Source organism: Euprymna scolopes, chromosome 15 (assembly GCF_053919585.1).
Source record: "Euprymna scolopes isolate OS-2025 chromosome 15, ASM5391958v1, whole genome shotgun sequence".
Classification (NCBI taxonomy): Eukaryota; Metazoa; Mollusca; class Cephalopoda; order Sepiida; family Sepiolidae; genus Euprymna; species Euprymna scolopes.
In genome coordinates this window covers 100,934,891-100,960,932 of record NC_136496.1, presented here as the reverse complement: position 1 = coordinate 100,960,932, position 26,042 = coordinate 100,934,891, and the positions used below count along the sequence as shown (strand labels likewise).

General features: G+C 31.7%; 1 long non-coding RNA gene across 1 annotated transcript in view; it reads left to right on the top strand.

The window, feature by feature from the left end:
- Positions 1-20,109, top strand: part of LOC145294042 (uncharacterized) — a 193,074-nt gene extending 172,965 nt beyond the window's left edge. Inside the window, exons 2-3 of the long non-coding RNA XR_013869809.1 lie at positions 2,735-2,963; positions 19,271-20,109. This is a non-coding gene — a long non-coding RNA (uncharacterized LOC145294042). The remainder of the gene's footprint in view (positions 1-2,734; positions 2,964-19,270) is intronic.
- Positions 20,110-26,042: the final 5,933 nt, after the last annotated feature.

The window sequence follows — 26,042 nt, the reverse complement described above, 5'->3', positions numbered from 1 at the left end:
GTGATACCTATGTAAAAAAAAAATTCCCGCTCTCAATTTTGTAAAACTTTTAGCAGACAACACAAATATTCTTAGACATACATCTACTTAATATACTAGCAGCATTAGTTACCAAAGCAAAGAAATCATATATTAACAAGATAAATAACAACAAATGATAAACAAATTAAATTTCAATAACAACAATATAGGTATGTATGTGACGATTATTTTGGTGTCATGGAATAAAAATTGTAAACATTCTTCAAGAACTACAATGGCTCATTTGTTTTGATGTTTAATGATTTCGTAGTCTTGAACCAGACTTGCATCAATAACAATTTGTTCTCTCTTTCTCTCTCTCTCTCTCTCTCTCTCTCTCTCTCTCTCTCTCGATATATATATATATGTATAATTTTATTCATTAAACATTTGAATTTTTGTTAAATATTTTCTCGTGCATAAAAGTTATCCGTGGACACGTGTTTCTGAGTATCACCCGTCATCAGCATGGCTAAACTTTTGACAAGGATCGAACCCGTAACAGCTCGATCGGAAGCCGTATGTTTTATTATCAAACCACGATACCTCATCAAATTTTATGCGCGATTTTTATCGCTTTTAAATGTAAGATGTATTGTTTATTTCTATATTTATTTTTAGCAATTCTTTGGTATTCAATGTTATGATCGCCGGAGCGTTTGAGGGGAATTTCATACCCTTTGTTTATATTTACGTAGTCTCTTTTATTTGGGACGTATTTTTGTTGTTGTTGTTGTTGTTGTTGTTAATTTTATTTATTAAACATTTGAATATTTTATTCAAATATTTATTAAATATTTTTTCGTCTGTATATATATATATATATATATATATATATATATATATATATATATATATATATAATATGCACGAAAAATATTTAATGAATATTTGAATAAAATATTCAAATGTTTAATCGTGACACCCTGCACTGAAGATTCCCGAAAGGATGAAACACTAGTGTCGGTAGGTATTTAATTATTATAGTAAAAAATAATTATATATATATATATATATATATATATATATATATATATATATATATATATAATTCCAGGTAAAAAATAGAGATAAAGCATCCAAATAATTATAACGAAGTTTATACGAGAGTGCTCAATAGAAAGTAGAGCAAAATATACTTTTTATTTGTTTTTGCATAGACATTTGGGTATCGCTACACAATCATAAGTATGTTTCAGTCAACTAGTAATAAATAACTAGAGACATCGTCAGGCGATGTTGCTCTTCGAAAAAATAGATTTTAAATAGTTTACAGAAGTTCTGGTCTGGAGAGCAGTCACATGGTATTACAAAATAAAATAAAATAACTTAATAAGTGAAAAATAGCACACAAAAAGAAAACAAACATAATATAAAACATAAAAAAAAGAATTTAAAATTTGGTCACGGAAGAAATTTCGCTCGATAACAGTTACTTGTGCAATATAAACGCCAATACAAGCTTTTCTCATTCTAACTCTAAATGACTGAATTTACTTAAAGCCTTTAAAAAATCTAAACATCCTCTACAAACTATAATATTCACACCGTAACGTTTTTTTTCCAGCAGAAATACCTAATTTTTCAAAAAAACTATAGGTCTATACGATCTGATATTTTTCCATACCCAAGTCTACGGATGGACATACTATTAATAAGATTTAAATAAATGTGGTGGATTAGTAGTTATATTTTTCCCTATACAGTGATGTTTAGGGTAATTATCGCGACAAAGTTATTTACATGTATATATATAGTGATTTTCGATGATTGCCATTTTTTATTTTATTCAGGTAGTAAATTCTTTCTTTAATACTATAATATGTAAATATTTGATAATAATAATATGCTTAGTTTTAGGGGTTGGATCTTTAGACTGTCGACATGTAAATGGGTGCATAAATAGCATATATTAATTCATCTTTGTGGAGTGTTCAGCTCATTTAGTTCCCTGGTTAGAGTGTTAAATTATCATTTGGGGCGAATATATATATATATATATATATATATATATATATATATATATATATATATATATATATATATATATATATATATTGGCACGTGTGTGTACGCGTGTTCGGGTCTGATTACGTAGAACTCCCTTAGTGAACCATCTTTCATTTTGCCGATGTCTTCAGATCACTTTCTTTATTTCTATATCACTCTCGTTCTATTCTCTCTCCCCCCCTCTCTCTCTCTCTCTCTCTCTCTCTCTCTCTCTCTCTATATATATATATATATATATATATATATATATATATATATATATATATATATATATATATATATATATCATTAAATCCTAATTCTTTGTAATGCACATGTGCAAACTGTGGTGTTTTCCGAAAGTAGAAATCTAATCCCTTCCTCCCAAAACAAAAATGTGTATGCAGTAAGCATTACTACCGCCAACAAATAATGTTTTCTCTTTTTTAAGTCAAAACAGACGAACGGTAAACAAAACCTAATAAATCCATCCGCTATTTTTTTTTTTTACTTTTTCCTGTTTTTTGTTGTCATCTCCTGTTTGCTGCTCCAATGTCGGAAACATGAGTTACTAAGCAACGTTGTCAACGCTATTCGTTTCCAGGAACAGATTGGTGACAAACACAAGACACCGGACTTCCCTCCCCCACCTTGTTACGGCCTTTGCCTTTTTAACATTTTATCCCCCTATTATTCATTCCTTTTCTTTGTTATACATTTTCAGCCTGAACTAGTCCGATTTTTTTGTCATCCAAAGGATACCGGATTACTTCGTGCACACACTGTGGTTCGATGTAATTGAAACACAAGCACTCCGAGAGGGTAGATATTCGGTAAAGTCAAACTTATTCCCACTTGATGAGTCAGCATCTACATCAGTTCTGTGTTCATCCGTCGAAACGACGAGAACCATCTGATCATCCTGTAGGGTAGGATGGAGGGAGTCATCATCGGTGAGTACGGATATAGCTGAAAAGCCCAATCTTTGCTTGAAAATTTCTATTGCAGTGGGAACAGGAAATCATAGCAGATGTCGAGGGCTTCAAAACATTATCCTTCCTATCCTTTCTGCGCTTCTCTGCAGTAACCTTTCGGTAGCTTTCATATTTGCAGGCACCGTCATGAACAACAGCCCGCCACTTGGATCTATCTAAAGCTGTCTGCTCCCATGATGACGGATCTACGTTGAAGGCCTTCAGTGATGCCTTCAGAGTGTCTTTAAATCGTTTTCTTTGGCCGCCATGGGAGCACTTGCCATGTTGGAACTCAACAAACAGAAGCTTCTGGGGTAGTCTGTAGTCTGGCATGCGTGCTACATGACCAGCCCAGCGAAGCTGAACCTTCATTAGGATAGTGGGGATGCTTGAGAGTCCAGCACGAGTGAGGACTTCTGTGTCTGGTATCCTTTCCTGCCAGCCTATGTCAAGCAGTTTCCTCAGTCTGCTGGTGTGGAAGTGATTTAAATTTTACATCAGTTCTACAAAAAAAAAAAAAAATCCACATGATTAACAAATATTCATGACTATTAAAATGGTTGCTAAGTTGCTAAGTGGTTGCCGATACGGACTGAAAACCAGGGTGTGTCAACTTCGAACCCAGTTCATTCGACATAAATACTTGCATCAAATCCATGCGTAACAAATTTATGTTGTCTAGAAGGTAGTACTATTCCTAAAAGGAGTGGGCCAAGGACTAATGCAAAAAAAAAAAACAAAAAAAAACGAGGCTTCATACTCATAAAAAGCTCTTCAGTTTTGAGTATTATCCAGGCCCGGGTTGAGATAGACATACTTTGATTGTTACGTTTCTGAATTTTTGCAATGAGGATTGGCTATTTGTATTATTTGGATCCTTCGAACTACTGTTCTAATCTTGCGTGTTATTTTAACAACGTTTCTGTCGATGTAATCTCCGGCCTTTTTCAATTATATCTTATCAAACTTGTGGAATTTTTCTGTCGAACTCTAGAATCTGCACCGAATTTTGAATAGAACCCTTCGTTTAATCCATGAAGGTAGCATGCCCCCGTTGTATCAGCCATGACTGTGTAGAAGTCCAAATCAATTCACAACTGTATTTTGAACCTTCAATCTCTATAATAGTATAACTGTACAACTGAATCTTACCAAACTCAAAAATACAATTGCTTAGGATTTTTACACGCCGTGGATTAAATAAAGGGTTACATTCGAAATTCAGTTCAGATTCCCAAGTTCGACAGAGAGATTTCTGTTCGACAAAATACACCTGAAGAAGTTCGGAGGTTACATCGACCAAAACATTGTGCTGATAACATCTAAGACGAGAACAGTAATCCAATGGAGAACAGTAATCCAAATCCGAAGAATCCAAATATTAGGTTTAGAGAAAAGTTCTTGCGGAATTTTAAATTTTGATTTCAAATGATGTATTTTTAAATAAGTTTTCGTTATAATATCTTTACTTTATATATCATTTTAAAGGGCGTTTTTCGCTCTATCTAATTGTTTAAATTATAATAGTTTAAAACAATTATGTGTTCTTTTCAGAATGTTTAATACAAGATGGAAAAAAGCACATTCGCACAAGTTTCTTATTTTAATTCAAATTAGGTCGAAAAGCAGCTGAAACAGCTCGCAATATCAACGAAGCATTTGGTCCAGGAGCCACTACTGAAGGCACGGCACGATAGTGGTTTAAGAAATTTTGTGCCGGTGACAAAAATCTTGAAGATAATGAGCGTAGTGGTCGGTCATCGGATGTTGACAACGATAAATTAAGAGCTTTAGTCGAAGCCAATCAACGCACAATTGCTCCAAAACTTAACGTAACGTATACGACGATTTCCAACCACTTGATATGGATAAAAAAATTCTAAAATCTTCATTAATGGATGTCTCATGAATTGAATGACAAACAAAAAAAAACGCCGTTTGAAATGTCATATAACCTTTTTTTACGCAACAAGAACGACCCGTTTATCGACCAGGTTGTGACTTGCGATGAAAAGTGGGTTAAGACAACCGGCGACGATCAGCTCAGTTGTTGGACGTCGCCGAAGTTCCGCGATACTTCCCGAAGCCAGAGGTGCACCTTAAAGAAGGTCATGGTGACTGTTTGGTGGTCTACAACTGGTCTCATCCATTACAATTTTTTGAATGCAGGCGAAACCATTACAGCGATGAAGTACTGTCAAAAAATAGATGAAATGCATCAGAAACTTCGACAACACCCAGCAATAGTCAACAGAAAAGACTCAATTCTTCTCCACAACAATGCTTGATCACAAGTTGCTAAACCGACCCAGGAGAAGTTGGACGAATTCGGATACGAAACTCTGCCTCTTTCGCCATACTCTCCAGACCTATCACCTACCGACTACCACTTTTTCAAGAATCTCGACAACATTCTGCGTGAGAAATGTGTCAAAAACCTAAGCGATATGAAAAACGCATTCAGCGACTTCATCGCCACCAGAACGCAAGCTTTTGACGTTACTGGCGTAAATACACTTATAGTTCTTGTTTAAATCTAGATATGTACATCTGAATTTAAAAGTTAAAAACCGTAAGGATTGGGATTTATGGTCGGCAAAAGAAAATCATCAAAAGTGATGGCAAAAATGAACCTTGTGTCTAACTTCCATGTGAGAAGGTTAATAAAACAAAAGTTGTAATGGTTCCGTCAATAAGTTGTAGAAAATTGCATATGTTTATTTGATGTTTAGCCTTTGAATATATGGAAATGATCTGGTGCAGTAAGTGGTGAATCAGTATCAGTTGTTTTAATAATGGGTCAGCAATGATCAAAACCAAAAATAACTCGAGGATAAGGATTAATAATACGAAATAATTATGAGTTTAAAGGTGAAGAACCTTGTTAGAGAATACAGAATGTTGATGAAATGTACCAAATGTATCAACGGTACCTGGCAGGATCTGGTGGCATTGTATCTCAATATGATTATGTTCTTTTTTTTTTTTTAACTTTTTTTTATCCTCAAATTTCCAGTGCCGGAAATAAGTAGAAAGGAAATCTTCCGGCATCTAGAGACCTCTACAGTGAAGGGGTGGGTTTTGCTGCTATTCGGATGCGTTGGATGTATTTTTGTTAGGGATATTTTCGTCGGATATATTTTCGTTGTGTGTATTTTCGTTGGGTATATTTCTGTTGGGAGAGATATAAGAAATAGCAATTCTCTAAGTGCATTATTCTCGCATTCATTGCCGCATAATCATACCTTTGACTCAAACAAGCAAAAATAGTTAAATTTATTTCAAATAAAACCGTGCCGGAGACTTCTTGAATCAGCACTTATCGCAAATTTAAGCACAATTAAACAATGTTACTATTAGTTATCGCCATTAATAAGTAAACTTTTATTAAAAGAACATAATTTAATTGTAGACACAGGTTAATCCCCTCACACCATAGAAACACCTCCTACAATAATTAATACTTATAATCTCACTCAATAAATTAGATAACAAAATCAATCTCATTTCATTTCAGACACACCTATATTTGAATTTTAATGGACATATTTTTTCCAGAAAGAATATTAACTGCGTCATATCTTTCAAAAATACATTAACTGCTATATGACGTTATTAAAAATATCCCACGTTTTAACAACGCATTGCTACCTCTTCCCTTGTTTTTCGAATTTCCAACGTTTTTTTTGTTGTTTTTTTTTTTTTTGTTTCTGAAATGGAGCAGCGTCACAAATTTCACAAGAAAATTTTCAAATATTTGTTTTTGTTTTCTTAATTTCATTCGTCCAGAGGAAGTCTCGAAATAAAGATGAAACGTTGATGAACACATAACTCGGTTTGTTTCTTTTTATTTCTCTATGTCTTCGGAATACTATTTCCATTATTCTCATCATAGACTTCAATTCAGGCAATATGAATGAAAAGTTTACCCGACAAATGCAAGTCTAAACTTAAATCTAATATAAACATTTATATAGTAATTCCAACCAAATTACAAGGCTCAATACAACCATGATAGAAGGTAGAGATTGTCATAAGGAAAAGAAAGCAGGAATTGGGTTTGTTTTCTCATTGTTACATGTTTTAACCGATATAATAATACCACATTCTTTTTTCACATTTTATGATTAACCATCATAAAGTGCTGCTTCTTCTAATGTCATAACCGGCAGATTTTTAGCTCAGCTATACTAGTAATTTGCTAATATCTTTCTTTCCTCTGAAGAAAAGAATAGCATTCTTGGAAACTTCGCGGATTCAGGATTTCTTGATAAAACTTTTTTTGGAGTATTCCCTCGAACAATAAATTTATTTGTAAATTTTAATTTACAGTCTTGATTTCTTTTCCTCATATATATATATATATATATATATATATATATATATATATATATATATATATATATGTGTGTGTGTGTGTGTGTGTGTGTATATATATGTGTGTATATATATATGTGTGTGTATATATATATGTGTGTATATATATGTGTGTGTGTGTGCGTGCGTGTATATATATATATAATTATTTTTATAAAAAAGCATTTTGTCTTTATTTTTCATTTGTAACCTATCTATATAGATAATAAAATTATATTATTGTATTACTAATATAATAGAACAAATACTATTGATATGTTATTATTATTATTATTATTATTATTATTATTATTATTATTATTATTATTATATTATTCTTTTATCTTCCCATATTTTATATATCTCTCTATATGTATATTTTCTATTAGTTTGTCTATTTCTCCATCTATGTTTTATACTTCTATTTCTTCTCCCTTTTCTGCTTCTATATGCATACTAGTAGGCAACCCGTCGTAAAATACGCTTAAAATGATATTTTGATTAATGCAGATTTCAGATTTATTATTATATTAGCGGGGGGTACCCGGCGATGCCCAGGTGTTTGGAGGTGTGTGTGGTGTTAAATAAAAAAGAACTCGGGGCGGGGGGGGGGTCGAACCCGAAGCCCTGAGGCGAAGTTTGAAAATAAAATCGGCCAGCCAGAATGAGTTAGAGAAAGATGTTTGAATTTGACAGGTGCGCGGTCGGAAGTCGTCGAGCGTTACGGCGACGACGATGTAGGTTTGTTTGTTATAGTCGAAGTAAAAAAAAGAAAACGTTAACACTAAGCGGGGAAAAACACAAAAAAACTAACGTAAGGCAAACGAACGATGAAAACAGAAAAACGAACACGTGAAAAATGGCTTAAATAAGCCTGTTTCGATATTAAAATTTAAAAAATCGGGAAAAAAACCATCTTACACCACGATTCGAACCCAAAACCTTTAGATAATGAACCAAGGACTTAACTAACTGAGCTAATGCGACGTTCACGAAATTTAAAGTAAATCAGGTCACGACGTCATCTGGCGCATGCGTAGAATCGGTCATTGTCACCGTTTTTTTTCGACCCCCCCCCCCCTCTGTCGAAAATTGTCGATTTTGGGGTGGCCAATTTTTCGATATTTTTCGAGCAAAGGATGGAGCTTCGATGTGATACCGAGTTTGTGAATTTTCGTCGCGTCTGTCGAAAGTTTTTAGCAGACATCCAAACATACACACAAACATACATACATACATACATACATTTTCGCTTTTATATATATATAGATTATATTGGACCCAATATATAGTAATGATTTAAAAAGTTTTTAAAAAAATGACTTGTGCGCCATTACTGAGAATCGAATCTAAATCGTTTAACGTACGATTTACTTTTTTCTTTTGACGTTAGTGCCTGAGCTATGAAGTCACATTTTCTGCAAAGCTAAAAATTATATATGAACCAATAGCTATTACGTTACGCATGCATATTCGTAATACTGTCGTTCGACTTCCACCTGCCAAATTCCATTTTTTTAATTTTCATACTTTTGCACTGATTTTCGTCAGCTAAAACCCAAATATAAAGTTTCGTATGGGTTCGAATACCCTATATATATAGTTTCATGTGTGTAGACCAAAAACTTACAGGAGTTTGGTGGGCAAATTTTTTAAACAAATATATGTACGTATACAAAAATATATCTAGAAAAAGTTTGTGTTTACTTTAAACATTTTGCGCAAATATTACGCAAGTATAAATCATGTAGAATATCTGCATGAATATAATTACACGTAATAGTTAACTAAAGATGATTATCCCTTTAAGAAAACCGAGAAAACTAATAAGGAATTAATTAAAATGAATGTTTAAAAGAATATGCAAATTAGCTAGATCTTTTGCAGATGAGTGCAATTCCACGAATCATATATAATAAAGTTGTATTTTCTTTTTAAAAAATAGAAAAAAGGGTTTTAATATGAATGTCAATACAAAAGAAAATTATAGGAATATAGATAGTGTATCATCATGTTTCATTTCTAATCTAATGGGTTTATGCTACAAACCTGGCTATTTTTCCTCTTCTTATGAGAAACATAAAGCTTCGAAGTTACACGGCCAAAAGAGATATTTTTATTTTTGAACACACACACCCACACACACTCATACACTTACACACACACGCGCGCGCTTTCTTCCTTCCACAATCTATTGGCGTCGGTTTCATAGTTATATTTTTTTTAATTTTAAATTCTGAAACTCTGAGTCTTAAACGCTCATTTAACGTTTTTTCCCCCTTGTTTGTTCACTTTGCATTGGTTCAGTTTTTCATTGTCGCTGACGAACTTATACTGCTTTTTTCCAACCTTTTATGGTTGATTCGGCGTAATGAAACCAATGGTACAACCTTAAAATATGTATATATATATATATATATATATATATATATATATATATATCATAATAAATATTGTATCTTCAGCTCTCACATCCACGATCGAGCGCTTTATTGGATTTTTTTTTCATCGCCTCCTGACACGCTATAAATATATATATATGTGTGTGTGTGTGTGCGTGTGTGTGTGTGTGTGTGTGTGTGTGTGTGTGTGTGTGTGTGTGTGTGTGTGTGTGTGTGTGTGTGTGTGTGTGTTAGAGAGAGAGAGAGAGAAAGAAAGAAAGAAAGAAATATTTCATGCTATCAATTAAGAAATCAAATTATATATGAAAAGAAAAAAAATGATTTAAAACAAAACCTCACATTGCGCAGTAACGTCACACTGTATAAATTTGACAAAAAGCGTCGAATCTTTCACAATTCGTTTTTCGTGTTTAAATTTTAAATGTTTAGGATGTTTTATTCACACACATCTAACGGTTGGGTGATAAAAAGCTAAGTAAATTGTTAAACAATTCCTCGAAGACAAATGTATCATCCTAAGAAAACTGTTGGAAATGTTTTATGAAATAAAAATGGTTTTGAGATGAAAAAAATAAAAGGAAATAAAGATATGTAAAGTATACAAAAATATAAATTAAGCAGAAAACATTTGCTTATTATAGTGTTTATGCTATATATATATAAATAAATATATATATATACATATATACATATACATATGCATATATATATATATATGTATATATATATATATATATATATATATATATATATATATATATATATATATATACATTAGCAAAAGTCCCGTCGTTGACTGGGTTCAAAAACATCCTACATAAAATGAACTCTGATTTATGAAAGTATGATAGGTTGTGAAAAGGAAGGGTTGTAAAGGGATAGCTTCGAATTTGGGGGTATCAAAACCAAAGCAAAATATGATGAAAGTAAAAATAAAATAGATAAACCCCATAATTTATTATACCATACCTATTCACACTGAAACACTTATCACAATATTCTGTGGGTCTATATTAAAAAACCTTGTTAAACTTTGTGACATATTTCCATTCTATGGAGGGCAGTTGCGAACGAACACCCCATAATTTTATTATACCATATTTCTTCAAACTGAAACATAATTATCAAAGTATACTTACGCAGATAGATATGAAAAGTCTTCATTAATGTTTGTGCCTATTTCCATTCTATGGGGGCCAGGCGCGAACGCAGACCCCACAATTTTATTATACCATCCCTATTTAAGTTAAAACATACTTATCAAAGTATTCTTTTGTATATCTATATCAAAAACACTTGTAAACGTCTTTTTTTAATTTTTTAATTTTTTTATTTCCATACTTTGTGGTCCAGGCACGAACGCAGACCCCACAATTTTATTTAACCATTGTTCTGCAAGATCAAATATACCCATTCCTGTGTCTCGATACATCTTCTATCATTATATGAATCAGTTTGTTTTTTTTAATAGTCTACCATATAGGAGCCTATTCGTAACCAGGCACACACACACACACACACACACATTCAGCTTTATATTATAGATATAACGTTATAGAATTTCAGTAAAACATCGGTAACGCCGGTTTCAGATCGAATATAGGAGGATCACTTTATGAACCAGAAATATTGCACTCTATTCTGCCTCGGTTTTATATCTTTTCTTCCTAGAATCAGAACCGTACGTTTTTATACTAAGGCTTTATTTTTAGCTCGTAATTTACTTACTTATTTATTTATTTATTTTTAAATGAATTAATTACTTTTTGATTTTTTAATTATTTAAAAAAATTTTTTTAATTATTTTTAAGAACTTAAATATCTATTTTATTTTCATTTAACTTATGGTCCGCAGGTTCGAGCCTAATCTTGCTTTCAAAGGCGTCTTTTGTCACCCTATATTTTTAACGGCGGTACAGATGTTTTTCTAATCTCCTTTAAAATTTGTAAAATAAACGTTATGCTCTTATATTAAAACTTTTTTCTTTACAATCGAGCACTTTGCAGGAGTTCTTTTCCCAGAAAGAACACACAGTTATGCGTGTGTGTGTGTGTGTGTGTGTGTGTGTGTGTGTGTGTGTGTGTGTGTGCGTGCGTGCGTGCGTGTGTGTGTGTGTGTGTGTGTGTGTGTGTGTGTGTGTGTGTGTGTGTGTGTGTGTGTGTGTGTGACTTGAACTAGCGGGCTTTCTAGACGTAATCCTTAACCTGAACAATGAAACAGTATGAACTTTTCAGGAACAAGACGCTATAGACATCTCATCACAATACTCCGTCAACTATTTAACAGATACCAGAATCCATCATTGATACGTATTGTAATGTAAGCATTTTCAACAAGAGAAAGTACTTGACAAAAACGAGTTGAAAGATAATGGAGACAAACAACCTGTCTTACGCGCATCACTCAAGTCACCACACACGCACACACACGCACACACAGAGAAAAGGGGAAGAATAAGGTACTCTGGTTTAACCCACGTCATTGTAAAAAGTACTAACATCGGCAAATGATATTCAAAATTCGTAGGAAAACACATCTCTAAATCAAAATTTCTAAACTATTTGAAACATCTCAAAAAGTTACTATAAATAAATGGATGAAAAGAAAACTAAAAGCATCCAGGTATTAATTGGACAACTACTTACTTGCAATTGTAAAAACACAAATACTTGCCCATTAGAAGTATCTTGCCTGCATACAAACATTATATACAAAGCAATAGTCCTAACGCAAACCCAACAAAAACTATATAGGAGCAACAAAATGCATTCACCGTTTCATTTAATCACGAAAATTACTCCAAAACTTAACATTAGCAGGACACAAATGAGATCTTCCTTTGATAGGTCATAACAGTTTGATCGTCTGAAAGTCAGTAAAAAGTTACTGATCTATGTCATGTCATGTCATATAAGCAAATCATACAGAATAAAGCATTTGGAAAAAGATCTGAAAAACCATCTGGATCAATTGAACAAAAATTATCTTTTAAAGGTTTTATTTGTAGCCTTCATTCGATTGCGAGAGACAATGAATACATGGTATAAGAATGTCTACAGAGAAGTAAGCTGTAAAGCAAGTGTTACGCAATTAAAAACCAGAAGGAAATATATGAATCCAAACATTTTCCAAGAGAGGATGTACGGATCCATGTCTTTCCGAAAGGTATTAGTAAAAATGATGAAGCATCTCCGAAAATATGCGAGCTCTCAAACTATCTGCTCAGCCCCTGTCCCATCCCCACACATCTCTGAGTTTAATTAATAAGAACCTTCACGGAACGTGCTCGATATACTTATTGCCCTTATACAATTCACAATGAAATACACCAACAACAATTCTCCCAACGAAAATTTACCCAACGAAAAACTGGTTCTTATTGTTCCACTATAAATCTTATCCTTATTATACAACTAAAAATCTGTTCCTTATTGTTCCACTGTAAATCTGGTTATTATTGGTCCACTATAAATCGGGTTCTTATTGTTCCACTATAAATCTGGTCCTTATTGTTCCACTATAAATCTGGTCCTTATTGTTCCACTATAAATCTTATCCTTATTATTCAACTATAAATCTGGTTCTTATTGTTCCACTATAAATCTGGTCCTTATTGTTCCACTATAAATCTGGTCCTTATTGTTCCACTGTAAATCTGGTTATTATTGGTCCGCTATAAATCTGGTTCTTATTGTTCCACTATAAATCGGGTTCTTATTGTTCCACTATAAATCTGGTCCTTATTGTTCCACTATAAATCTGGTCCTTATTGTTCCACTATAAATCTTATCCTTATTATTCAACTATAAATCTGGTTTTTATTGTTCCACTATAAATCTGGTTCTTATTGGTCCGCTATAAATCTGGTTCTTATTGTTCCACTATAAATCGGGTTCTTATTGTTCCACTATAAATCTTATCCTTATTATTCAACTATAAATCTAGTTCTTATTGTTCCACTATAAATCTGATCTTTATTGTTCCACTATAAATCTGGTCCTTATAACGCATTATACCCTTAAGCTATATTACCTATAAATAATTAAATTTGAGGATAAACAAAATTAAAAAAAAGGAACATAGTCATATTGAAATACAATGCCACCAGATCCTGCCAGGTACCGTTGATACATTTGGTCCATTTCATCAACATTCTGTATTCTCTAACAAGGTTCTTCACCTTTAAACTCATAATTATTTCGTATTATTAATCCTTATCCTCGAGTGATTTTTGGTTTTGATAATTGCTGACCCATTATTAAAACAACTGATACTGATTCAGCACTTACTGCACCAGATCATTTCTATATGTTCAAAAGCTAAACATCAAATAAACATATGCTACTTTCTACAACTTAATAACTGAACCATTACAATATTTATTTTATTAACCTCGTCTCATGGAGGTTAGACACAAGGTTCATTTATGTCATCACTTTTGATGATTTTCTTTTGTCTGCCCTGAATCCCTCTGCCTGTCTGTATCTCTGTCTGTGTCCCTCTCTCTCACTCTCTCTGTATATATATATATAAATATATATATATATGAAATGTAAAATGAAGGCTCGACGTTCTCTTTGCCTCAATTTTAAATTTTATATCGTATTTTATTCATTTTAGTAATCATCACACACACACACACACACACACACACATATATATATATATATATATTATAGTTTACAAAATATAAATTTATTATTATTATTTTGTACGGATAATCAGAAAAATAAGAACACAAGTTGGAAACAAGCTTTGATTTTACCACATTCATAATACATCAGATAATGCAAATGTTTATTTACAAAAGCTACGTTTACAAAATTTCGAAATATTCAAAATACATTACTTGTAACCTTTTTCATGTGCATAGTTCTTTATAATATACGACTCAAGGCAATTTTATTTTATTTTCTCTGGGATTTCGAACGAGACTAATGCATTAACAAGAAACCGTGTTTTGACTCCTGAGGGCGCTTTCCACCTCCCTAGGGAACTGAAGTAACCACAATTTACTGTTGTCATTTTTTCAGAGCACTATAATAAACCATATAACCGCAGGAACAGCTGTTTTGTGTTGTTTGAAAGTGATTTATTCCTAGGTCACAATGCGTGCTATTTTAATTAAAGATGGCGAACTGAAGGAGTTCGATTACTTCTACCACCATCACCATCGTCATCATCACGGAACCCATCAACAGATGAAAACTAAATCAAGTCAGAATCGTACTTATTTACAATCGACTATTTGTCAGCTATTTAAGATTCATCCAAGATAATTTCCGAGGGCCAAACCTAGTTTAAACTAGGACTATATAATAGTGAGCAGTTGATTGCTTCACTTCACCACGTGCCGTAGGAGATGTGAAATTATGCTTCTAAAATATTTATTAATGCTCACATAATGTAAGGTTCTAATAACTAGAGGCCCATATATTCATTATTACAATCCGAAGCCCTGATTTAAAAATCTAGTTTCATTTAGTTAATTTAGTTAACATTAAAATTGTCGTTCTCTTCAATAAGATCTTTAAATATAGACGACACCGCAATCTATGGTAACACTTCAAAGTCCGATAGTGACCAATATTTTTCTGATTCTCTCTCTCTCTCTCTCTCTCTCTCTCTCTCTCTCTCTCTCTCTCCTCATCTTGAGTACGTGGTGCAATGAAGAAAAAAGTGGCTGGTTAATGTTAATACATTTAAAACTTGTCATCATCAACGCTATGACCTCCATCCGACCCCAATTGAAATGAATAACTCTTGTCTTGGGGAAACACCATTTCTTGGCAAGCTTCTGGAACTTACCTTTACTCCTAATCTGAAATGGAACACATACATCAAATCTGTTGCCAAGGTCGCTGGAAAAATGGTTGTATCACTCTACCGCTCCAGTAGGTATTTCACTGCCGATGCAATCCTCTTTCTGTATAAGAGCCAAGTACGCTCTAAAATAGCGTACTATTGCTACATCTGCTCCGCCGCCCTATCCAGCCTTGAAAGAGTTCAAAACCGGCCCCGAAACCTATTAGGTGATGCCCTTTTTTTCCTTCAACCTCTTTCCAACAAAAGAGACATTGTGAGCCTGTTTCTGCTTTATCATTTTCATGGCAGTTGCTCGTTTGAGCTCCAATCTATGGTCCCCCCTTGACAAGCTTTTCATAGACACTCGACTACCAGTATCAACAATTTCCTCACTCTCTATCTCTACCTAAATCTAAACACAGATTTTATGAACAAAACTTCTTTCCTTAAACTGCCCGCCTGTGAAACTCTGTTCTGCTGATCTGCTTCCCCGCTGACTACAATATGGTAGCCTTCAAGTCCAATGTAAACAAGTTCTTATTAAGGCGTCCCCTTAAATAATCACATTCTACCCAATTGTCACCATTAATGGTTACTACACTACCATCTTGCATTCATTAACCTTTATCCTCGAGTGACCTATAACAGAGGAGGAATTAGAGCCCTAAAAAGAAGATTGATGGTTTCTGAAAAAGGTCAGATGAAATTGGCTCAGACAGAGAAGGATAATATTACTATTCTAAATATAACCAGGGTAGAACTAGCCGATAATCGCCGCAAAATAAATGAGTTAGTGGAGGGGTTAAAGAAAATGCAAGTGGAGCTCGGAAATGTCACTGGAGAATTAATGATCCGAGCGATAAAACTCGAAGATTGCATAAGGAAATATCTTCGCTTTTTAACAATCATCGAACAATTGCAGAAGAAGTTGCAAGCATTGCTGGTCTCCATACGAAATTTGCAAGTACAGTTTGATATGTTGCTTTAGGTCATTTGTCTCCTAATATAGTGGAACCTTCCTCATTAAAAGATCACTTACTGGAAGTTCAGGTCAAACTACCCCATCACCTAAGATTGCCAGCGGATCCCACAACTGAGCTGTGGCATTACTATAAGTTATTGGTTTGTCTAACTCTCATCGAAGATGGTAGATTGCTGATTATGGTGTCGCTTCCGTTGTTAGATTCCAGTAGCATATATGAAGTCTTTCAAGTCATTAATTTACCAATTCCCTATCCACATGAGAAATAGGGATTGAGAACTGTCGCAAAATACAAAATAGAATCCGAAAATATTGTTCGACCAAACTAGAGAAAAGTTCATTTTGCTTACCTCTCCCGAAGCAAAAAATGTCAATACGATTTACTCGGAATCTGCGTGTCTAATAGCCCGATATATACATTCAGCAATCACCATTTATGTGTAATGTAATTATTTAAGGATAATAGAAAAGGAATATGGCGACATTGTCAAAAAGAAGTCCTCCTAGATGTAATGCTACCAAAAGCTATTAGAATAACAGATGGGGTATGGGCGATAACCGCGAAAGATGAGTTATGTACCGGAAAACTTCCAAAATCAATCAAAATATCTCCTCCCTTGACCACTCTGCAGGTGCCATTGGGCTGTGGGGGTCTATGTCGGCGCTATAACCCTTCCTCCCTATTACCAAGCCGAGGAAAAATTGGAGACATTTTCAAAATTATGATTCAACCCTGACTTTTAATCTTCTGTTCTTCATAGTCCAAAATGATGCTTTTAGTTGTCACTCAAATACAAGGAATATGACTTTTGAATTAAATCATTCGTTAATAGCATTCTGACGATATTCGTAGTTCTTTTTATTACCTATACCATAATTCATTTAAATCAATTTAAGTTTATCCAGCAAAATTTCACATATTCTTTTTTCTTTCTATACTCTTTTTATTTCAACCCCTTCTTACTCAACATTTTATAGTTTTCATTTTCTTTCTACATCAAATATGTTAAATAACTTTTTTGTTTACAATTTATTTCTTAATTCTTTTTTCTTTTTTTTGTTATTTAGATTTCGTTCGTTTTTTTACCTTCCTATTGTTTGTTTTTCGTAGTACTCATTTTCATTCCAATCATTTTCCTCTTTTTTTTTAAGAACTTTATATGAACTTATTTACTTTTAATATTTCTGTTATTTTCTCAAATTTTTCCCTTACACTTTCTTTTATCTAAATTTTCTTAAATCAGCGTTTTTATCATTTCTGTTATTTTTATCCCATTTTTCCTTTTACTTTCTTTTATTCTAAATATTTTTTAATCACTTTTTGTTTATAATTTCTGTTATTTTTTCATACATTATTTACTTTCACTTTCATATTTTCCTAATCTTTTAATGACTTTGTTTTTATCATTTCTGTTATTTTTCACATATTCTTAATTTTCACTTACTAAAAATCTTTTTTAATCACTTTCTTATTCCATTTCTGTTATTTTTAACACATTCTTTATTTTCACTTTTTTCTTAATATTTTTTAATCACTTTCTTGTTTCATTCATGTTATTTGTTTCTTTATTTCAGTTTTTTAAAATATTTTTGCAATAACATTCTTATTTTATTTCTGTTATTTTTTACATTTTTAATTTCTTTTTCCTAAGCTTTCTTAATCACTTTCTTATCTTATTTCTGCTATTTTTCACATATTCTTTATTTTTAATTCTTTTTTATTCATCTTTTTAAATCAGTTTCTTATTTCATTTCTGTTTTTTCTTTCACATTTTTATTTTCACTTTCTTTGTTTTAATCTTTTTTAATCACTTTTCTTATTTCATTTTTGTTATTTATTTCGCATTCATTTTTTCACTTTCTTTTTTCTTAATCTTTTTAATTACTTTTTCTTTCATTTGTGTTATATTTAAATTTTTATTTTTGACTCTCTTTTTTCTTAATCTTTTAAAATCAATTTATTTATTTCATTTCTGTAATATTTCTCACATTTTATAGCTTCACACTCTTAATCTTTGTCCTTAATATTTTTAAATCACATTTTAATTAATTTCTATTATTTTTCACATATTATTTTTTTTACTTTCTTTTTGGTCTATTTTAATCACTTTCTTTCCATCATTTCCCTTATTTTCCACACATTGTTTTTCACTTTCTTTTTCTTAATCTTTTTAATCACTTCATGTTATTTTTCTCACATTCTTTTCTTTTTTTTACAATCTATTTAAATCATTTTTTTATCTTTTATTTTATGTTTCTCAACTTTTTTATTTTCAATTTCCTTTTCTACTTAGCTCATTTTTAATCATTTTTGTTATATTTCTTACATTCTTTCCTTTAACTTTTTATTTACATTCTCTCTATCGTTTCTGTTTTTTTTACAATAATTCCTTTCACTTTATTTTCTTCTGCGTCTTTTTTAATCATTTCCATTTTGTTTTCATTTTATTTTTATTATTTCGTATATTTTCTCACTACACTTTTCTCTTTCTTTCTTTACTTAATCACTTTCTCTTATTATTTCTGTTACAGCAATGTCTGTTTTGTATTTGCTTATTTATGTATATATTTAAGTCTTTATTAGAAAAATAATTTACTACTTTTGTTCTACTATGTTGCTAGAATATTCGTTCCCTTCTTTTATTGGCCTATGATCGTTTATATTCCTATTCTTAAAATTTTGTATTTGGTGTAGCGAGTATGTTGCCATCATTCTATTATACATTTTCTTGTATTTCAGGCTTTGACCAATCAGAACATTATCGACACCTGATGTTTTTCTTTATTAAAATAAAGAAAAGAAAGCCGAAGAAACTTACAAACATGTCATATGTACAGGTGTACCAGAAATGCTTCGTTTGATTCTAAAATGGAAGATTTTCAGTGAGAGATGCGGCCAAAAATGATCGAAAGTGACAAAATGAAAATCAATGTTAAAAAAGATTGTCGTTTGACAAGAAGACAAATCATTGACATTTTCATAATTTCCAAATCGAGTGTAGAAAATGAATTGCATAAACTCAGTTTTAATTTTCACTTAAAAAAGATTTTGAGTCGATTTAATGCTATGAAATTATTTAATTGGATATAGGATGATTCTATAAAATATTACCATCATTGTTATCGTAAAAGAATCAGTAATACTTTGTCAAGCTATGACGGTGTTCTCCAAAGGAGAAAATTTGCAGGGAATGTCTAATTCACAAACTTATTCCCCAGTGGCATGTACATCCTCGTCAAAGAAAGATGAAATACAACGCCGTATATTCTTAAATGTGTTACCCATTTTTATTGGGCAGGCTCCGCGTTGCTGATCTAACGGAAAATTTGTGTCAACGTGGTTATGTCGTAATATTACAGACTATGAATTTTATTCACATATGACGCTTTTTTAGTCGTCATTGTTTATGCTAAAAATAAATAGTTTTTGCATGAATGTAAGAATTTATGAAGTTGAATAATATGAAAACACTCATTTGAATTTCTTTGGTTTATGTTTTGGAATTTTTTGTTTTAATTTTTTGTTTCGAATTTTTGTTTAAATTTTTGCTTGAATTTCTTTGGTTTTAGGTTTTGAATTTTTTGTTTGAATTTTTTTGAATTCGTATTTAAATTTTTTGTTTTAAATTTGATTTTGTTTTGATTTTCCTGCAGGAAACAATGTGTGGTCGTAGATTTATCATGGCAAAGAAATATTAGAAGATAAAATTTCTCGCTGGTAGGTCTTTGGGGGAAGAAAGAACGAAAGAAAGAAAGACTGAGAAAAAAAGAAGAAAACGTCAAAAGAAGAAGAAAGTATTAAAATGAAATAGACTAAGAAGAAAACCAAATTTATAAAAGAAGTAACTACATTGAAAAGGCAGATAAAAGAGAAAAAAGAAATGGAGTAACAATGATAGAAAAAATAAAAACAAAAAATAATATGCAATATGAAAAAAAATAATATATGAAAAGAGGAAAAAATTAAAAAGAAATGATAAAATTGAGTAAAAAAGACGAAAAGAAAAAAATGAATAAAAAAGGAAAAACGGGAAGTCACAAAAAAAAGAAAACAAAAAAGAAAGAAAGAAAGAAAAACGAAATAGGAACGACAAATAGAGGATCAAGCTGTCAAAATGAAAATAAGAAAATTTAATTTAAAAAAAAAAACGAAAAGTAAAAATCAAAAATAAATGAAAATAAATCACAACCAAATTAAAAAGAAAGGAACGAATAACAAAAAATAACGTGATTTAATTAAATCAACGGAAAATTATTATTTAAATGTAAATTTAGGACGTTAATGCATCACAAATACAACAGGAACACAATGAACTAGTAAATATTTAGTATCATAGCCATTTTGCAATTTGACAGCCTGCAATCTTTTGGGAATTCCTTGAATTAGACTGTAGCAATACCCCGGGGAAAGGGCATCCCACGTTTCTTTCATTGTTGTCCAAAGTTCTTCCAAATTTGGAATGTTATCATTGTGTAGTTGTTGCTTGATGTAATGCCATACGTTTTCGATAGGATTGAGGTCTGGAGATTGTGCAGGCCAATCCAAACACAGAATATCATGCTCTTCCAGGAACCTCTTGATATTGCCAGCTGTGTGAATGGGAGCATTATCTTGCATGAAGATGGGATTATCATCCAAATTCCGACCAAAGTAGGGTAGAAAATGCTCAGTCAACATATTAATGTACTTAATTGAATTAATCCGACCTTGCAAGCGAACTATAGGCCCTGAACCATTGGTACTAATACTGCCCTACACCAAAACTGAACCTACACCTTGCAGCGTTGAAACTGGGCACCTAGGATTAAATTCTTTGTCTTTCCTCCGACGGACGTACTGCCTACCATCACTGCCTAGGCTATTGAACTTGCTTTCGTCGTTAAAAATCACTTTCGACTCAATTTGAAGTGTTCTTTTTTTTGTTGTTGTTAAATTGACGTGAACACTGGAATATTTGAATTAAAATTCAAATTATAGAGGAAGAAAAGACGAATCAAAATTCTAAGTTCGGACTTTCCTTTTATCGGCACTATATATATATATATATATATATATATATATATATATATTATAATGCGTACACACACACACACACACACACACACACATATATATATATATATATATATATATATATATATATACCTTGTATATATGTTAACTTGTGTATATGTTATGGTTGTATAGATTGGTTTCCTAGAAGTAAATTCAATGAAACCGGTGTGGTTATTAAAGAGTGCTCAATGGAAGATAGTCTGTTTATTATACAAACATTATTGGTTACATATGATCATCCATGTTTCAGTGGAATCCTAATTTAAGGAGACCATTTCATCAGACCCCAAAACAGAGCGATATTGAAAAGAGAGTCGATTACATTCATTAGTATAAGATATTCGGGTGTGGTTTACGCTTTGGAAGAAAGTGGAGTGTATACTTAATGAATGCGAGCAGAAGGCTGCTACTTTAACAATATGGGCGCATATCTTATAAATAAACAAATATCTAAGTAAACATTTGAAAAAGAGAAGAAACGAACGAATAAAAAAGTGAGGAATAAAATAAATAAATAGAACTTAACAATAAAATAGATGGATAATATAGTCACCGCCAGAAAAGAAAAAGCAACCATAAAAACTAAAGATAGGGAAGTTAACGGCGATGAGGGTATAATATTACCTTGATCAAAGAAAAAACTTAGGCCAATAAACAATCGCCAAGTTAAAATAATGCCAATAGTCCCCGCTGCTACAGTTTGGCCACATGAGATCGTACTACCCCTCTCTTCCCTTAACCCATACTCCTACTCCCTTTCATTCACCACACTTCCCTCCAAACCCCCTACTGCTCACATTCACAAAATATAGCAATAAACTACAACCGCATCTCAAAGAGAGAAGGTAAAGCCTGGGAGCGTGGACCTCCTAGAATTGCGCAGAACTTCACTTGTATCGCTAAATTAATAGGGACCGGATAATCACAAGAATGGTCTAATCTCTGTGGATTTGGAAGGGGGCTAGGATAACAATCCCTAGCCGGATAGAGAAATAAAGAAAGATAGAGAAGTAAAATAAAAAGAAACTCTCAAAGAAAGAGAGAAAGTGAGAACAATTGTAAAGTGTAAAAAGGTAATTAAAAAAATCGAAAAGGAAAAAGTAAGAATTATTTTGAAAGCAAGAAATATATATATATATATATATATATATATATATATATATATATATATATATATTTCACTACACCGATGAAGACTGAAGGATCGATCGAAAATTATGTACTTGTAAAAAAAGTTTTTTAATTTTTTTTTCATATTATTATTTTGTATTCCTGCACGTCACCAATTGAAAACGAATAAAGAAAAGTTATAAGCTTTTATACTTTTCGTATTCCTTTTTATATATTTCCATTCATATATATATATATATATATATATATATATATATATATATATATATATATATATATATATATATAAATGAAATATAGAAAGTAATTTTTAAAAAATTACAAAAAATGATAGACAGAATAGAGGGATAGTTGATTTCAATGAATCAAGGAGTGCATTCAAAATTTGATGAAAAAGAAAGAAAAACTGAATGAAAGAGAAAAAAAAAACACTGTCCATAATAAACACTCCGAAAATTTCAAAAACAGCAAAAGATAACATAAACTTGAAAATGCATAAAGATTTGCCATAAATTGTGAACAAAACACGTTTATACATTTTTAGAGAATATGTGTTAATCAAAATGCAATTAGTTTGTTACGTTAAAAAGCATTTAAAAAAATAAATGTTAATCGTTACACCATTCACTGATGATTCCCGAAAGAATGAAACACTAATGTCTGTATGTATTTAATGATTATCATAGTAAATAACTATATATATCTATAATATAAAGCTGAACGTCTGTGTGTGTGCGTGTGTGTGTGTGGTCACGAATAGGTTCCTGTATGGTAGACTATTTTAAAAAACTGATTACGTATAATGATAGATATATCGAGGATCAGGAATAGGTATGTTTGATCTGCATAACTTTGTTTTTTTCCTTCTCCACATGCACGTGAAACTCTTTCGAAAATAGATAAATAATAAAAAATAAGCACGTTACTCGTTATCGCGTCAAAAGAAGGAAAAAATCCTGCTCACGTGATTACGTGTCTTTTTAAAAACATTTACATAACCTTTTTATTTTTATTTATATATCTGTTTAAGCTTTTTTTGTCAGTGTACTAGAAGGAATTCAGTTGATTATAACCCTTTCTGCGTGTTCTTTACATTACAATAGTACAACCCTGAATCCGAAGGCGCAATACTACACTGTTCAATATATATACATATATATACATATATACATATATATACATATATATACATATACATATACATATATAAATATACACACACACATATATATATATATATATATATATATATATATATATACATCTCCTTCCACAAACGGCTAAAATAATCCACGTGAACTCTTTCGAACATGGTTGCTAGGAATGAACGCTGTCCATACTAAAATTTCCAGTTTCTTCAACGGCTTTCTTTTTTCATTCCGTTACTTTTTTGTGACCAATAGCGGAGGTCCGCTTTAAATATAAAAAAAATTTTTTAAATATTAAATACAAACAGTAACATCGTTTTCATGCTTCAAAAAACCCTCATCTACATCACTATATATATATATGTATATATATAACTTTGTCTCTGTATGTGTGTGTAAGTTCGTTCCTTATAGACTACGAAACAGCTGAACAGATTATCTTTAAAATTTACAAAACTTTAGTGTATAAGTTTGGGAGTGATCTTAGTTAAGTTTTGTCTCAGAATACCCCCGATAATTGTGATATTCTATAATCGAAACCTTTATTTTAATTTATCTATCATCCGTAAAGCTATTTTTCCCTGTTGTCGCTTAGCAACAATGATAGAACAACGGGCCGTGAAAATTCTACTGTAAGTTGATATCGTGTTTTTTGTTTTTGTTTTTGTTTTTTGTTTTTTGCACGACGTAGTCTGTAGGTTTAAACTTCGCATGTAAATTTCTTAATTTTTTTTTAATTAACGGCAAAGAATTTTATAAAACTTGCAATTTACGTGTGTGTGTGTGTATGTGTGTGTGTGTGTGTGTGTGTGTTTCTTTCTTCTTTTTTTTTTTTTCAAGACGTCGTCTGTAGATTCAAACCCCGCACGTACATTTTTTATTGATTTTTTTAATCAAAATATTATATTTAAACGTATTTTACGACCGGAAAACACCGACCAGCCTGCTAGTTTATATATATATATATATATATATATATATATATATATATATATATATATATATATATATATAGTGTGTGTGTGTGTGCGTGTGCGTGTGTGTGGATTGTTTAGCTTACTCTATGCGTTAGCCTTAGTTATGTATGTGTAGTGTGATAATAGAAAATTAATTGATTTGAGTTTTTGTGTTTAGGCGGGTGATTATAATATCATTCGACGTTCTGCGATTAGCGGGATCCAAATGAAGGGGACTTTCAATGTCGATTATCGTTAAAAGGGAAATTAACATTCATTAGAACATTACTTTAAGAGTCAAAAAGCCAGGATGAATCGCAAATACAGTTTAAAAAGATGCTGTTATTTCATTTTCAGAATAAAACTTTAGGGACTCTGTAGAAATACCACGTTTACCGTCTTTATCTACCTGTAAAATTTAGTGTTAATTATATTTCATTTTAAATCATACATTTATGTAAATTTTAATATTAAGCAAAATTTGTGTTTATTCTTCCATTCCGCCCAATATGTAAAATTATAATTACAAAAAAAGAAACCTTTATGTACATGCATATTACGTTTTTAAAAAAAAACATACAATAAAATGTATGCAAATTCGTCCACTATTTTTATTTTCAAAAATCAAATCAAATCATCCCCGTACAAATTTTGGAAGTCATTCCTAATATGAGGAATTAGTTTAATTGACAATCTCCTGACTTGAATTAAGATTGAGTCATGTCCGTTGACTTTAGGAAGGTCAAAAATTTCCGACTAGAAATTTCACTGATAAAATTTGATTTTTTTAAACAAAAATATTACATGAATGTGCGTGGTTTGGTCAATATTATCTTTGTTAACATAACACGGAAGTACATAAAAGAAAAACAATTTTAATAGTACGAACATTTTTAAATATTGGAATGAAACTGGAGAATCACCAAATATTCCTTAAATAAATAAAACGAATTTCACTTCTTTATTTATGAATACTAGGCTGGATGCCCGGCGTTGCTTGAGCGTTCAGAGGTGTGTGTTGAACAACAAAAAAATTAGTGATAGTAGGTAGGCAGGCTCGAACCCGTGACGCGAAGACGGAAAAGAAAGTGAAAGAAAACCCGACGTCTTACCCCTACTCCATGACGCGATGGGAGTTCGGAGCGTTGAAAATCATTCTAACCGATACGATGACTTGCAAAAATGGTGACGCAAAAAAAAAACCTTCTTGTAGAAAACCGC